The sequence below is a fragment of the Lactuca saligna genome, chromosome 8, assembly GCF_052625555.1.
Source record: "Lactuca saligna cultivar CGN05327 chromosome 8, ASM5262555v1, whole genome shotgun sequence".
NCBI classification, from domain to species: domain Eukaryota; kingdom Viridiplantae; phylum Streptophyta; class Magnoliopsida; order Asterales; family Asteraceae; genus Lactuca; species Lactuca saligna.
In genome coordinates, this window is record NC_136424.1 from 187,195,810 (window position 1) to 187,213,392 (window position 17,583).

The following is a 17,583-nucleotide window of genomic DNA, read 5'->3' on the forward strand; positions in this document are numbered from 1 at the left end:
CCTAGGAATAATGTTAGCATATTTACATACTCGCGCAGACAGCATGGCTGGTTTTCATCACCCTGGAGACCCCTATTTCCCTAATCAGGGAAACAACGGATGGCTAGAGGAGGAGGAGCCTAAGGAAGAGCCTGAAGAGGAACCTGAGGAAGACCCCGAAGAGGAATCTGACGGGGAATAGGAGGCAGAAGTCGAGGGCGAGCCTGTCGAACCCGAAGAAGACGAAGAAAATTTCGAAGAGGAGCTCGATGACAGCGAAGGGGGTGATTCGGACGCAGAGTCCGAGGTCATCAACCCCCCTTACCTGATCAGGGTGCCTGCTTATCGTATGGGCCCCACTGGTCCTACACCTCCCTGGGGTATTGATATTTGTAGATGGAGCAGACAGCAGGGACAGCGACCCCCGTACGGCATGTCACGCGAGTTCTTTGACCTGAGAGACGGAGGACCGGCTGATCGAGCCCTTCCAGTCGTGGTGAAACGGTTACGGAATACGGGCGACCTTGCCCAGGACACTGCTGATCAGGTGCGCCAGTTGAGGACTAGGGTCGAGCGTGCGGAGCAGGAGACGCGTGACGTCCTTCGAGAGTTTCACATGAGGCAGGTTCGGTGGGAGTCTCGACTTCGGGACGCAGAACGCTTGGTGGCTCGTCTTCAGGGAGCATCCACATCCTCGGCACCACCTCCGGACGCAGCTCATCGCGGTTAGGGATAGACTTATCTAATTAGGTCGTTAGGAAATATGCTATGTACTCCGACTCTATGTTTAAGTGACTACACTACTCATAGAGCTGTTATGCTGTCGAACTAGTATCACTCATGTATGCTCTTACGAGCAAAATTTTCATGTATCAAATGCGGATAATATTAATAAATTTTTACGTGTTTTGTTACGATATTACAAGTTGCTATGTGTTGAGAAATTATGATTGATTGGTCAATGGTAGTAGTGTTTAAGTTCGTACCATGCACCTAGTCAGTAGGATCACAACCTCACGGAAACCACATACACTCAACATCTTTCCGTTTCATGACAAAAAGATGCCTCCCCGACCTACTCGCGGAAACCCAGGACCAACCCCACCTGAGGTTGACTCAGCCGCGTTCCAGGCAGTTGTATCTGCAGCAGTCACTGCAGCGATTGCGCAAATTCATCAAGGGAACAATGGAGGAGTCAATGGACAAGGAGCCAGAAGTTCGAACAACGGGATGAACCAAGGGTCTACCAAAACATGTACCTACAAGGACTTCACAAACGCTAAACCATGAACTTTCAACGGCACTGGAGGGGTGATCACTTTGAAGCGATGGATTGAAAAGGTGGAGTCGGTATTCGAGATATGCGATTGCCCCGAGCAGATGAAGGTGAAGTTCGCGGCCTGCACTTTTGTGGACCAAGCACTCACTTGGTGGAACGGACACGTGGAAGCCATGACGCTCCCTGTAGCCAACTCTATGCCATGGACAGAAATGAAAGAAATGTTGATGGCTGAGTACTGCCCATGAGGCGAAATACAGAAGATGGAGCAAGAGCTATGGAACCTCACCGTACAGAATGCGAATATCGATGCCTACATATCAAGATTTAGTGAACTATCTCTGCTGTGCCCGGGAATGATCACATCGGAAGGAAAGAAGATTGAACGATTCATTTGGGGACTAACATCACCCATTCAAGGGAATGTGATAGCTGCGAACCCTGAAACGTTCGGCAGTGCGAAGAGATTGGCAAAGAGGTTGTATGATCATAACAACAAGAAGGGCGAGAAGCCAGTGGAGGCTGAGAAGAAAAAGGAGGGTGATGGCAAGAAAGGGAGGAACAAAAAGAGAAAGGGACGTCAGGGCCCCGAGACCTCTAAAAAGCAGCAGTCAGTGGCAGTTAACGCTGTCACCATACCGGTTCCAGCCACACCACATGCTCCAGCCTCAGCTGTTTCAAATGCTTCAAGACCCTATTCCGGTAATCTTCCCAAATGTAATAAGTGCGGTCTCCATCATCACGGCGAATGTAGGGAACTCTATTGCACCAGTTGCAACTGAAGGGGACACACTGCAAGATACTGCAGGACTTATCCTCCCCAGAACCAAAATCAGGGAAACCACCACAACAACAACAACAACCACCGCGATAACAACAACACTAATGTTGGCGGCAATAATGCAGGGCCTAGCCACACCTGCTTCGGGTGTGCAAGGACGGGGCATTTCCGCCGAGATTTCCCTAACAACACCAACTCAGGAAATAGAGGAGTAGGAAGGATGCTGACTATGGGTCAGGGTGAGGCAGTTCAGGACCCCGCAGTTGTGACCGGTACGTTCCTCCTAAACTACACTTATGCATGCATCTTATTTGACACCGGAGCGGAGCGAAGTTTCGTAAGCGAGAAGTTTAAACATTTATTAAAACAACAACCCCAAAAGCTAAATGAAACCTATATGGTGGGAATGGCCAATGGGAAAACTGAATCCACTGGGGAGATCTACATCGGATGTACCCTAACCCTTAACCAACACGTCTTTCGAATAGACCTAATGCCAGTGTCAATTAGGAGTTTCGATGTGATTGTCGGCATGGATTGGTTAAGCCCCGACCATGCTGAGATTATGTGCCACGAGAAGGCCGTTCGCCTTCGTCTCCCAAATCACGAAACCCTAGTAATTTACGGAGACAAACCCAGCACGAATCTTCGTCACATCTCGTGCATCAAGACACAAAAACATCTGCGAAAGAACAACTTGGCGTTCTTGGCTCACATAGTGGACAAGACCAAAGAAGAAACTAACATCCGAGATATTCCAGTAGCGTGTGAATTTCCAGACGTGTTTCCTGAAGATCTTCCGGAAGTACCCCCAGAGAGACAGGTTGAGTTCCGAATCGACCTTGTTCCAGGAGCAACTCCTCTCGCTAAATCACCCTATCGGTTGGCTCCTGCTGAAATGCAGGAATTGTCCAGCCAACTCAGTGAGCTTCTGGACAAGGGATTTATCCGACCTAGCTACTCGCCATGGGGAGCTCCGGTGCTCTTTGTCAAAAAGAAGGACGGATCTTTCAGAATGCGCATCGATTACAGAGAGTTAAATAAACTCACTGTTAAAAACCGCTACCCACTCCCACGAATCGATGATCTGTTCGAACAGCTCCAAGGAGCCAGTTATTTTTCTAAAATAGATCTACGGTCCGGAAACCACCAACTCAAGGTCCGGGAAGAGGATATTCCTAAAACCGCTTTCCGAACCCGCTACGGACATTATGAATTTGTCGTAATGCCCTTTGGTCTAACAAATGCACCTGCCGCATTTATGGACCCAATGAATCGAATCTGTCGACCGTTCCTTGACAACTTCGTCATTGTGTTTATCGATGACATCCTCGTCTATTCTCGAAGCAAAGAGGAGCATGGCCAACATCTCCAACAAGTCCTAGAAACACTGCGATCGGAAAAACTGTACGCCAAACTCTCCAAGTGTGAGTTCTGGCTCCGGAGTGTGAATTTCCTAGGCCACGTAGTTAGCCAAGACGGAATTCATGTGGATCCCTCTAAGGTCAAAGCTGTGGAAGGATGGACAACTTCGACCACGCCCACAGAAATTTGTCAGTTCTTAGGCCTAGCAGGCTACTATAAGATATTCATTCAAAACTTCTCTAAGATCGCCAAGCCGCTTACCTCACTTACGCAAAAGGGCGTACCATTCAAATGGACAGACCGACAAGAGATTGCGTTTCGAACCTTGAAGCAAGCTCTCTGTAGCGCTCCTGTACTATCTCTACCTGAAGGAACGGAAGATTTTGTGGTCTATTGTGACGCATCGAATCAGGGCTTAGGTTGCGTTCTCATGAAACGTGGAAGAGTGATAGCATATGCATCCCGCCAACTAAAGACGCACGAAGTAAATTACACGACCCATGACCCAGAATTGGGAGCTGTGGTCTTTGCTCTGAAAATTTGGAGGCACTACCTGTGCGGTACGAAGTGCACCATCTTCACTAACCATAAGAGTCTCCAGCACATCTTGAACCAGAAGGAGCTGAACATGAGACAACGAAGATGGGTTGAATTGCTAAACGACTACGAGTGCGAAATCAAGTACCACCCAGGCAAGGCCAACGTGGTAGCTGATGCATTAAGTCGGAAGGAGTACTCTAATCGCCGTACGAAAACTCTCTCGATAACCATTCAATCTCATCTGGCCACTCAAATTGCATCAGTTCAGTCGGAGGCTATGAAAACGGAAAATAGAGCTAGCGAGGCATTGCGCGGGATGGAGAAGAACCTAGAAGCAAAGGAGGATGGGGTATACTACTTCATGAACCGTATTTGGGTCCCAAAAATTGGAGGATTTAGGGAGGTTGTTATGAAGGAAGCCCACAAAACGCGATACTCCATTCATCCTGGTTCGGACAAGATGTATTTGGATATTAAACAACACTATTGGTGGCCTAACATGAAGGCGGAAATCGCGACCTACGTTAGTAAGTGCCTTACGTGCGCCAAAGTGAAAGTGGAATACCAGAAACCCTCAGGATTGTTGCAGCAACTGGCAATCCCTGAGTGGAAATGGGAGGGGATTTCTATGGATTTCGTGACCAAGCTACCCAAGACGTCGGACTGACTGGACACCATATGGGTAATAATCGACCGATTGACGAAATCTGCCCATTTCCTGCCAATCAAAGAATCCTACAAGATGGAGAGATTGACGCGTTTGTACCTACGAGAAATTGTGAGACTCCATGGAGTGCCAAAATCTATTATCTCGGATAGGGACAGTAGTATCACATCGCGCTTTTGGCAATCACTCCACAAGGCAATGGGAACTCATCTCGACATGAGCACCGCGTATCACCCTCAAACGGACGGCCAAAGTGAGCGAACCATTCAAACGCTTGAAGACATGCTTCGTGCATGTGTGATAGACTTTGGGAAGTCTTGGGATACCCACCTACCTTTGATCGAGTTCTCATATAACAATAGTTACCATTCGAGCATCAAGGTCGCTCCTTTCGAAGCACTGTACGGGCGTAAATGTAGATCACCGTTATGTTGGGCTGAAATAGGTGATACCCAGCTAGCGAGAACACATATGTCGGACAAGGCACTAATGGGACCGGAGATCATTCGCGAAACCACAGAAAAGATCGTTCAAATCAGAGCTCGATTGCAGGCATCGCGTGACCGACAAAAGAGCTACGCCGACAAACGACGAAAGCCCTTAGAATTCTAGGTCGGTGATCGAGTACTGTTGAAAGTCTCACCCTGGAAAGGGGCTATACGTTTCGGAAAATGGAGAAAGCTGAACCCGCGATACATTGGACCTTTCGAAATCGTCTCCCGAATAGGTCCGGTAGCCTACAGACTACAACTACCCGCAGAACTAAACGGTGTACACCCCGTGTTTCATGTCTCTAACCTGAAGAAGTGTCTATCAGATGAAACCCTTGTCATTCCTCTTGACGAAATCGAAATCAATGAGAATCTCCTGTTCATTGAAGAACCAATCGAAATCATGGACAGGGAGGTGAAGCGTACTAAGCAAAGTCGCATCCCGATCGTGAAGGTACGGTGGAACGCAAAGCGTGGGCCAGAATTCACGTGGGAACGCGAAGACCAAATGAAGCAAAAGTACCCTCACCTATTCTAGTATTCTCAAATCTAGCTTTCAAACTGAATTTTGGGACGAAATTCCCTCTAACGGGGGGATGATGTCACAACTAGAAATTTTGTGTCTTGTAATCTCTATACTCAAGTAAAATGTTGAATCAAAAACTTAAGAGCATGTGTGATGCTTATTATATGATATCAAAAATTTCAATCAAATATATCATACAAGTACTACAAATAGTCAACAAGCAATTGGAAACCCTAGAAGTTCTTGTTTAGGTCCATTTTGGACTAGGACTTCCTTATTGGACTCAATGGATCAATAAGCTTCCAATTTGACTATCATGGGGATAGAAACCTAATTGGTCTCTATTTGGACCCACATTAATTTATTTCAACATTTTGGGCCATATTGGGCCTAGAATGAAATGAATTAAAAGCTTGACCCATGAATAACCTAAACTAGTCCAACAAATATGTAAAAATCATACTATATTCTTTTATGTTAAAACTCACCCAAACTAACTCTAATAATGGGCTTAGGGGCATTAAAGCCCAATACTCTCTTTTCTTTCCAAATTCTCGGCCAAAAGCCCAAATCCAAGAAGAAAGGAGTTGACTTCTTCATGCCACCTCACTTATGTCCAACATACTTCCATGCATGGACCAACATACATCTATGAATGTCAACTCAACCATTTCACTCCTCTTTCTTCTTGACCTCGGCCGAAAGCACCCACACACACACACACTTTCATCACTCCTTACATATCAAACACTCTCCAAGAACACCTCCCCTCTCTTCATAAAATTTTTGAGAAATAAGGGCAATCCAAGGAGATTTTTCACAAAAAGCACCCTCCAAGAAACACCTCAAGGCCGAGATCTTCATCAAAGGGTGCTAGGGCCGAAAAATCACCAAACTTTCTTCCATTCCTCCTCCAAAACCGAAACCACACCCTAAGGTGAGCTTCATACCCCCTATTTTCTGTTTTTATGAGTTTTGTGGGGGGGGGGGGGGAATACAAGTGAAAGTGTAGATCTATATATGCTTTGTATGCCTTGTATGATTTCTATGCTTATGTGTGTGTTTTTGTGTGTTATAATGTTGGATCTAGCCTTAAAACCCCTAAAAACCGAGATATACTTTATGATTAATGATACTAGCATCAATTATATTTCTACATACAAAGTGTTCCAAGAAAAATAGCTAAATGGCTTAATAACATTTTATTTGGACTAAAAACTCAATTTTTGGACATAAAATGATAAAAATATAAAGTTAAAGGGCCCAAAATGTCATATCACGAATTCTGATGGATGAGGAGTGTCAAAACAGTTTCAATGAAATATTTTCTGAAAATATACTCATTTGGAGGATTAAAAATATAAATTTCAAGCTTAATGGGCTAAAAATGACAATTCCGGCCCAATAGGGCCCATTATGCGAAATTTTCTGTTTTGGAGGGCCAAAACTGTGTTTTTCTGTAAAACAGTGGACTACTAAGGTTCCAAGTACTTTTCAAAGGTTTAAAAGGCTTTTCCTATTTAAAAAGGACCAAAGTTGCAAATTTTTTCCAATTTGGGCCAAAATTGTAAAAACTGCAAAAAAAAGGGGCTATAACCGAGAAAACTGCAATTTCAGGGACTTAAACTGTTTCAATGAAAAATATGCTGAAAAATATTAATTTCAATAATTTTTGGTGTTAAAATGTCAAGAAAAATGATTTAAGGATCAAACCGGAAAATTATTTAATTAGAGGGTTGAAAAGAGTAAATTTTACAAACAACGAGGGACTGAAAACAGAAAACTTTCAAGGCTAATTCAATGCACGCAACTTGATCAAATATTGGAACCACGACTACCTGCGTAATACCATACACAACAATACCAAAAATCGTTGTTAAACGAATTGATTCGGTCTCGAATCAATAACAATCCAAAAATAGTAACACGACAATAACTCGGTTCATACACGAAAACATTTGGTAATTCAATATACACGTGAGAGTGCACAGACGTCTACGCACCATCTTTGGGCCCCAAAGTGTAAAATCTTGTTTGTTGGGCCTAGCTAGCCCAATGACCTGATCTTAAGGCCCGAAGACTTCTACCTTACGAGTTGTTGGGTCTTACATGATCTAACACAGCGTAAAAGGACTTTCAATGGCTTTTATACTATTGGTCCCCAAGGGTCGTAAGGTATTGCTAGTAAAGTCGGTATTTCATGCGAGGCGGGTCAAGGGCCCCTCGTACCCTTTCTTTTTTTATCCCCAACCGGTTAATGGAGACATCGGGGTCTTCGTGTCCTCTTTCTCTTCGGATGTGGGATTACTCGGAGTCAGGGCGGTTGGATAACGTGATTAGTATGGACGACGCCTACGGGATCGTTAGTATAGTTATAAACTGGTCGTTTGTGTAACGCTTGTTTATAGCAATTAATCATGCGCAAAAATAATCCGACGTCGCCTGGAATTAATGACTTTACGCGTTACAATGGCTTTATTTTAACTTCATGGAATTCAAAGAATTAGGAAAACATCGGGTTTTCCTAGGGTTTTTCAATACATATGGTTTCGAAATGTATACAAGTTTAATGAACAATTTTTACAAATATAGAAACAAACAAGCATACCTATGGATCTTCACAAATGTTTTCAAAAGCTTTTCTTTTCAGAAAATATCGGATTTTCTGGTGGTTTACAAAATGATACAAAACATTGTTTTCCTAAATATCGCTTATGAACTCACCAACATTTCACATGTTGACGTTTTTTTCAAAATACTTGTATTCTCAGGTAACCAGTGAATCAAAGGAAAATGTACTCAGTGATGGCTTGCAGTTTATCTATTAACGAACTGAACAATTTATTTTTGGGAATGTAATGTTTTGAGACAATGTAATGGATGTAAACTCTATCAGTTGTAATATTCAAATGTTGGTGACGAATGATGTTATGTTTCATGTATATTCATTGTGATGGTATTCAATTGAGTCACAACAGCTCCCGAACGTTTCCGCCGTCTGGTTCGGGGGTGTGACATAAAAACCACCCGGGTCCCTTCAAACACTTGTATTAGAGTGTTTTCACGACTAGAAGCAATTGTCCCTACCAAATGATCAATCTAGTCCTAATTAGATACAAATGTGTATCTTTACATTATACTTAGGAACCTCGTGCGTTTGCAAGCCCCGGACCAACGTTTTGCATCCGAAATCATCACATTTCTCGTCCGGTGAGTTCATACCCCTACTCTTTTTCAACTGTTTTCACTGTTTTCAGGGGGAATACAAGCAAAAGTACAAGGAAATCTTTTACTCAAATTTATTGTTTTTAGTTTAATCGTTTTCATTCTGTATGTTCTAATATCAATAACCGTGTTTATCAAATAGTTCGAATTACGAATTTAGCTTTCAAACTAATCATAGATTTCTTGATAAAATTGTTTTAATCTAAACTATGTTTCGTAATCCACGAATAATTTATACTAATTTCCAATTATAACTAATTACGAATACGAATACGAACATGAAACTATAACTAGGAATAGAACGAATACGAAGCTATAACTAGGAATAGAACGAATACGAAACTATAATTAAGAACAGAATGAATAACGAAACTACAACTAGAAACATAACGAATAACACATCTATAACTAGGAACAGAATGGATAACGAAACTATAATTAGGAACAGAACGAATACGAATACGACTGCGAATACGAATACGACTGCGAATACGAATACGACTGCGAATACGAATACGATTGCGAAGAGTAATAGGAGTAGGAATAGGGAAACGGATACGACTACGAATACGAATACAACTGCGAATACGAATACGAATACGAATAGTACAAGAATATGTTTAAGAATAAGAACACGAATATGAAGATATGTATCTAAGTATATTTCGAGATAATACCATTAGGATATCAGAATACCTAGTGAATACAATAGGTACGAAAGGAAATAAATCAGTATATCTAAATTCAATAACTAAAATTACTTTTAGGAGGTACAGGACTTTCCTAGGGAAACGTTACACAACTAAAAAGTAGTAATAAACCAGATAACTATATATCTTTTACAATTAGTAATATACCTTCAGGAAAGTATGGGACTTTCCTGGGATCATAGTTAAACATAACCGGAATCGTGTAACCTAACAATCAACCAACCTTCTCTCTTAAGAAAATATGGGATTTTCTTGGATAACAACTTTTCGGTAAACTAAAGGAAACTCGTACATTTTCACAAAGCAAACATCTTATGAGCGTACAAAAGACTCGTCTCTACTTTTGTTTATATATATACTATATATTACGAACGTACAACTTTACTTTTTAACAAATGTAAACTTTGATATGTAATGTAATGGTTGTTTACTTTGCTTACTATGTACATTGGATTTGATACTTAACGTGGAGTCCGCCCCGGAAACGTTTCCGCCTTTGGTTTTCGGGGTGTGACAGATTGGTATTAGAGCCCTTGTTTATAGTGAATGGAGTATACCAAACCTTACATGGTATAAAACTATAAACATAAAAGGGCCTCAGTGCTCTGAATTAAAAGTATCTTCAAAAACTATAAGTATTTTCAAAAGTATACAAGTATACCGAACCATCGAAATCCGTAACAACAAGTAGAACAAAACATAAGTAAATGGGTGTTGTACACTGCGGTTAAACCTGGGCAGTTATGTAGTCGTGTCTAGCATCAATATAGCCTGGCCAACTATATTCATTAGAGACACGGCCAACATGTGCTTGGGAGTGACTGTGGTACGCAGCATGCCTAAAACTTACACAATATCCCAAACAACGAATCGTCGCTACAACGAATCATGAAATACTATGGGAGTATTTCTCGAGCCAAATCCGTTATAGAAATCCTCATCCCAGCGTTGCTCCTCAATCATCCTTTTAAGAGATAATTTATCTGTTTTGATAACTCCTTCCTGCTTTATCGCTTAATAAAATTCTATGTATGTCATAAAGAGATATCCTTTGTATCATATCTCTTGATTCAATTCAGAGGGCTTATCATCCTCTCTTCCTGATCTTATTAGATCAAGATGCCTCCAAGAAAGAGACCCAGCTCGCAGAACAACAACAACCCTCCTCAAACACCACCTTCTTTTCAAATCGACCTGGCAACCTTTCAGTCAGTTTTGACTGCAACATTTTCAGCAGCCATGTCGCAAACGAACCCCGGTAGTTCGGGAGGTGGTCCCCAACCTCAAAACCAGGAAAATAGCCAGGGACACCGAAAGGAGTGTTCCTATAAAGACTTTATGCATGCGAAACCTACATTCTTCGATGGCACAGGAGGTGTCATTGCTCTAACTCGATGGTTAGAAAGGATCGAATCTATCTTCGAGATCTGTGCTTGTTCAGAATCCGACAAGGTGAAGTTTGCCACTTGCACTCTCACCAAAAAAGCCCTGACTTGGTGGAACAACCTAGTCAAATCTCTAACTCTACCTGTAGCCAATGCTATGGGTTGGGAAGTTATGAAGGAACTTGTACACGCAGAGTATTGCCCTCGGGGTGAAATCCAGAAGTTGGAGCATGAACTTTGGAATCTGAAGATGAAAGGTTCCGATATCGCCGCCTACACATCTAGGTTTAACGACTTAGCGCTTCTTTGTCAAGGGATGGTTACCCCTGAAAGTAAGAAGATTGAGAGGTTTATCTGGGGATTAACCCAACCAACCAAAGGGAACGTCTTAGCTGCGAGGCTGGATACATACGACAGCACTAAATGCCTAGCGCAAATCTTGATTGACCATAGTGAGGACGTAGAGGAAGCAGCCACTACTCCTAAGCCGATGGAAAGAAGTGGTGAGAAAAGAAAGTACTGGGAGGCGGGGGATAAATATCAGCCTTCCCAGGAGTTTTCGAAGAGACAACAAATGGTGACAGTCCACGCTGCCACTACCCCTTCTGTTGTACCCGTCATCGGTTCCTCAGCTCAAGCACCTATTACTGGATATGCCAGTGTTCTCCCGTGGTGTAACCAGTGCAGTTACCACCACTATATCCCTAGTCCCTGTCATATATAACTTTGCAAAAGTTGTGGCCAAGAGGGTCACCTTGCGCGGAATTGTAGAACACCAACAAATCAAGCTCCCGGAGCGGGCATCAGTCAGGTCTGTTATGGTTGTGGAAGGGTAGGGAATTATAAGAGAAATTGCCCCAATGCAACAACAGTTGGCAACTCTGGAAGAGTCCTAGCTATAGGACAAGGTGAGACAGCCACCGATCCCACCGTTGCCCCAGGTATATTCTTTTTCGACAACCATTTTACTTGCAATTCTTTTTCAATTCAAATCCAGAAAGATAAACTATTATCTATTCATTCGAATCTCTCCATAAACGTAGAACTTTTCGAAATCCTCATTAGGATTGATCCTGTAGCCTACAAACTTTGATTAACCTCGAAACTTCGAAACATTCCTATGGTACTTCACGTTTTGGTCTTTTAGAAATATCTACCCAACGAAACCAAGACACGTCCTGAAAGTGAGGGTTCGCTGGAACGTCAAGCGGAGACCCGACTCCGCTTGGAAGTGTAAAAACCCAAAACAGTAGACTCATCCTTGATTCTATTTTCAACTTGCAAATTGAGTTCAAATCTTTGAATTTCGGGACAAAATTCCCTCCAACGGGAGGATAATGTAACAACCCAAAGTTTTCCATCGTCGAAAACTTGTTCTACCCGTGAAATTTCGCCGTTAGTCAATTCGTTTCGTTCTCGTTTTGGGTTAAACTAATTAAAACTTATATGTTTATTATAATTTAATGAGTGTCTAAACCACTCAGGAACTCATGTAATTAGCCCAAAATATATATTTCATAAGTTTTAGAAGCGTCCCCGCCGGGTGACGGAAACTTAATCGGGTGCGACCTAAAGCTTCGTTTAAGGCCGGTATCGGGTAGAATTCCACCATGTCCAAGTTTTAGGACCTATATAAACGTTTCTAAGCACTCATTTGAAGCTTTTTCTTCCTCTCTCTCTACTCTCTCTCTAACCTCTCTCCTAAATCCAAGTTTAAAGGTCCAAATCATCAATTTTAGGCTCCAAATCTTTGAGGTACTTCCCCTAGCTTGTTATGTAACATCCCTAGCCTTCAAATTCGAGTTCAAAGCATGAAATATGACCATATTCATGAGTTTACAGCCATGGAACCATCCTAGGCCGTAAACTCATATATCATGGGTTCTGGAGCACAAAAACCCTTCCTAAGCACAATTGAACCTTAGATATGGCTAGATGGCTTTATGAATTGGACTTGTAACATTTTAAACTTGGATTTTGAGTCATTTGAAGGAGTTTACAGCCAAGGCACAAGCTTGGGCCGTAAACTCATGTAAAAGGGGTTTTTAAGCCCTAAAACCCTTCCTAAACACAAATGGACTTTAGATATGGCTTAATGAATATTGGTTTTAGCATTTGGACACCTTAAACATAATTTTTGAGGGGTTTGTGTGAGTTTACGGCCAAGGCATGTGCTTGGGCCGTAAACTCCTTAAATCATGGTGTAAACTCACTTCTAAGGTGTTAGAAAGCCATCCAACACCACCAAAAGCCTTGGAATAAATCAAATGACCAACCAAAAATAGTTTAAGGGCTTTAAACATAACAAAACCTCATATATGAGAGTTTACGGCCATAGAACATACTCCATGGCCGTAAACTCCCAAAAACATGCCAAATGGTGCCCAAAATTCATTTCTAGGCTTGTGGGAATTTTTAGAATCACATGTGCTTGATTTGGAAGCATAAAAACAATTATTCAAGGGGGTATAGGAGTTTACAGCCGTAAGCTCCATGCTAGGGCCGTAAACTCCCTTAAATATGTCCATTTGGTGTTTAAAATTTATTCCATGCCCTTAAACCAAACCTAGAAATTATCCCCTAAGTGTTACAAGCCATTTTGTGCCATAACTCACCCCACCATGAGTTTACAGCCGTAAACTCATGGGTAGAGGGTCATGTGGCCGTAAACTCCCCGAAGGAGTGTTCCTTTGATGTCCCAATTCATTATCCTAATTATATGTGTTCTTAAACGCCACCCGGGTCCCTTCAAACACTTGTATCGGAGTGTTTTCGCGACTAGAAGCAATTGTCCCTACCAAATGATCAATGTAGTCCTAATTAGATACAAATGTGTATCTTTACATTATACTTAGGAACCTCGTGCGTTTGCAAGCCCCGGACCAACGTTTAGCATCCGAAATCATCACATTTCTCGTCCGGTGAGTTCATACCCCTACTCTTTTTCAACTGTTTTCACTGTTTTCAGGGGGGGGGGGGGAATACAAGCAAAAGTACAAGGAAATCTTGTACTCAAATTTATTGTTTTCATTTTAATCGTTTTCATTCTATATGTTCTAATATCAATAACTGTGTTTATCAAATAGTTCGAATTAGGAATTTAGCTTTTAAACTAATCATAGATTTCTTGATAAAATTGTTTTAATCTAAACTATGTTTCATCATCCACGGATAATTTATACTAATTTCCAATTATAACTAATTACGAATACGAATACGAACATGAAACTATAACTAGGAATAGAACGAATACGAAGCTATAACTAGGAATAGAACGAATACGAAACTATAATTAGGAACAGAATGAATAACGAAACTACAACTAGAAACAGAACGAATAACACATATATAACTAGGAACAGAATGGATAACGAAACTATAATTAGGAACAAAACGAATACGAATACGACTGCGAATACGAATACAACTGCGAATAGTAATAGGAGTAGGAATAGGGAAACGAATATGACTACGAATACGAATACGACTGCGAATACGAATACGAATACAAATAGTACAAGAATATGTTTAAGAATAAGAGCATGAATATGAAGATATGTATCTAAGTATATTTCGAGATAATACCATTAGGATATCAGAATACCTAGTTAATACAATAGGTACGAAAGGAAATAAATCAGTATATCTAAATTCAATAACTAAAATTACTTTTAGGAAAGTACGGGACTTTCCTAGGGAAACGTTACACAACTAAAAAGTAGTAATAAACCAGATAACTATATATCTTTCACAATTAGTAATATACCTTCAGGAAAGTATGGGACTTTCCTGGGATCATAGTTAAACATAACCAGAATCGTGTAACCTAACAATCAACCAACCTTCTCTCTTAAGAAAATATGGGATTTTCTTGGATAACAACTTTTCGGTAAACTAAAGGAAACTCGTACATTTTCACAAAGCAAACATCTTATGAACTCACCAGCTTTATGCTGATTTTCAAACTGCTTGTATTCTCAGGTCAACATTAGACAGGTACCTAGCGATCCTTTTGGAGAAGACGGAGCGTACAGAAGACTCATCTCTACTTTTGTTTATATATATACTATGTATTACGAATGTACAAATTTACTTTTGAACAAATGTAAACTTTGATATGTAATGTAATGGTTGTTTACTTTGCTTACTATGTACATTGGATTGATACTTAACGTGGAGTCAGCCCCGGAAACGTTTCCGCCTTTGGTTTTCGGGGTGTGACATAAGTGCATTCTCGGGGTTGCCCATGACTCTCGCCATGGTTGGATAGGTGTGTGCCAATTCTCGAGTCATTAGTACTCGAGTTATTGAGCTGTGAGATGGCAGCTGCTACCGCTGCGGTCACTGCTGCTTAGAACATGACAACATCAAATTGAGGAGGTGGAGGTGGTGGTGGTATCAGTGTTTCATTGATAGGGTTACGTCTGGTATTCCTGCGTGGCGGCATCTTTAACTATACGTTTAAAAGATGGTGATATGGATAAGAATAAGTGACAAATGAATGTGTCTCATGAACCAAATTGCCATAGTTCAACAACAGATGATAGCATGTAAACTAGAAAAATGAAAGTTTTGTGTAAGACTGAAAGTATGAAACAAGTATTTGGTTTCCCGATGACTTTTCAAGGTTTGAACGAAATACTCAACGTAGTAATAATAGTGTCGCTTATATTAATATAAAAGTTGATACAACGATCATGAAAATTTGACCCTTATAAGGGTCTCCGATTACAAAGTTCGAGAAATTTAAAGACTTTTAGCCGAGGTCCTAAGTTATAACAAAATTTGAGGTTTTCACAAGTACTACTTGCGACGTGTGTTACGCTTGGAGCTCGATTCTGCATCTGATTGCTTCGACTCCATAAGATGCCTATCAAGGGCGGCTTGTTGTTCCCTCAATTCTGCGAAGGCTGCATTCGCTTGTGCTTGGAGTGCTTCGGCGCGGAGGTGGATGTCGGACTGCAACATCTCTAGGCGGTTGATATCGGCCGTGTGGATTTGTACTTCCACGTTGACCTCTCGGATTCGGTTTTCTTGAACCCCCGATTGGTAGGACTGGTTTGCCAGTTTACCTACCATTGCTGGAAGTGCTCGATCGGCTGAACCCCCGTCCCTGATGTCGTAGAAGTCTCGACACATTCCGTAAGGAGAGCGTATCCCTTGTTGCTGGCTCCAGTGGACGAGGTGACTTCCCCAAACGGGAGTCGGTCCTAGAAAGTTCCTCCTAATGGGTGGAGGGTTAATTATTTTCGGTTCCGAGTCTGTCCCGGAGTCGTCCCCGCCATCCAACTCAATGGGCTCTTCGTCCTCCTCCTGATCCTCTTCAATCCATCCTCCGTTTCCTTGTTGTGGGTAGTAGGGGTCTCCATGCGGGTGAAATCCAACCATTTGACTATACGAGAATAGGATTATAAGATTTGAATAAAACTTGAGACATGTAATACTAATTAATCTAATGTATGCACCAAATACTCCTATAGTATTTAATTTGTACGTTAGATACTAGTGTCTATTTCGTTAAGTTTTGACTTGTTTCTCACTACGATCATTCCTTGACATACGTTAGTCAAATTTCGGATAAACATAGTTGATCAGGCTATATTCGTCCCAAATTTGATTACATATCTCAAGAATTAGTCGTAGTGTCCAACTTGTCCTAAAACTTTTTGTATAGTTCTTATCATAAAAATGTGTCGTTGTATGCATGTATTTCGGATTTTTTTATAACCTAAAATAATCTATTTATGTGAAATAAGGATTTGAGGTATAAAAACTTTTGTCAGAGACTTTTGAGTCCCTAAGCATTTATAGTTTGTATATCTTATGAGGTTCGATATACTTAGTTCACTATAAACATTGCTCTGATACCAATCTGTCACACCCCCAAACCTGAACGGCGGAAACGTTCGGGGGCGGATGAGTTCATGTGGTAACGTAACAAATGAATACATAGTAAATAAAGCTATACAACCATCATATATATAATTGAAAGTTTACATTTGTCAAAAGTTACATGTTCAAATCCAATTACAATATGATGTCAAAATATGAGATTAAACTGGCGCCGCAACATCCCTTCATCAAAAGCATAATGATACTTGTAGTTACTGAATCCCTGGAACATACAAGTGATTTTGAAAGAGTAGATCAGCATTTAAGCTGGTGAGTTTCATAAGTATTTAATGACAATGTTTGTATGAAATGAAATATCTTGTCCTTGTTTGTTTGTGTTTAGAAAATCCAATATTTTCTACTAGTATAAAAGTAGTCTTCCTTCCAGACCAAAGTTTGTTTCCAAAAACGTATGTAAGTGTAAAAATAACCAATATGTTTGAAAACCTCGTAAATCAATGTATTTTTAATACCTCCTGTGAGTTTTATAACCATACTATTGACTTGGGATGCCTATACACAACGTTCTTCAGGTGTTGGAATGTTATGATGTTTGTCACCCCAAATGGTGGACTGTAGCTAACAGTCAGGGCGCGGGTTGTCAAGCCCGTATAGATCTATACACAAACACCATGCTCCCCCTCCAAGGGATTCTGATATATAATACAGGACTTGAAATGTGTACTCAAACGTACGTGAAGTTAATGTCTCACAGAACCGTAGTATAAAAACAGATTTACGTG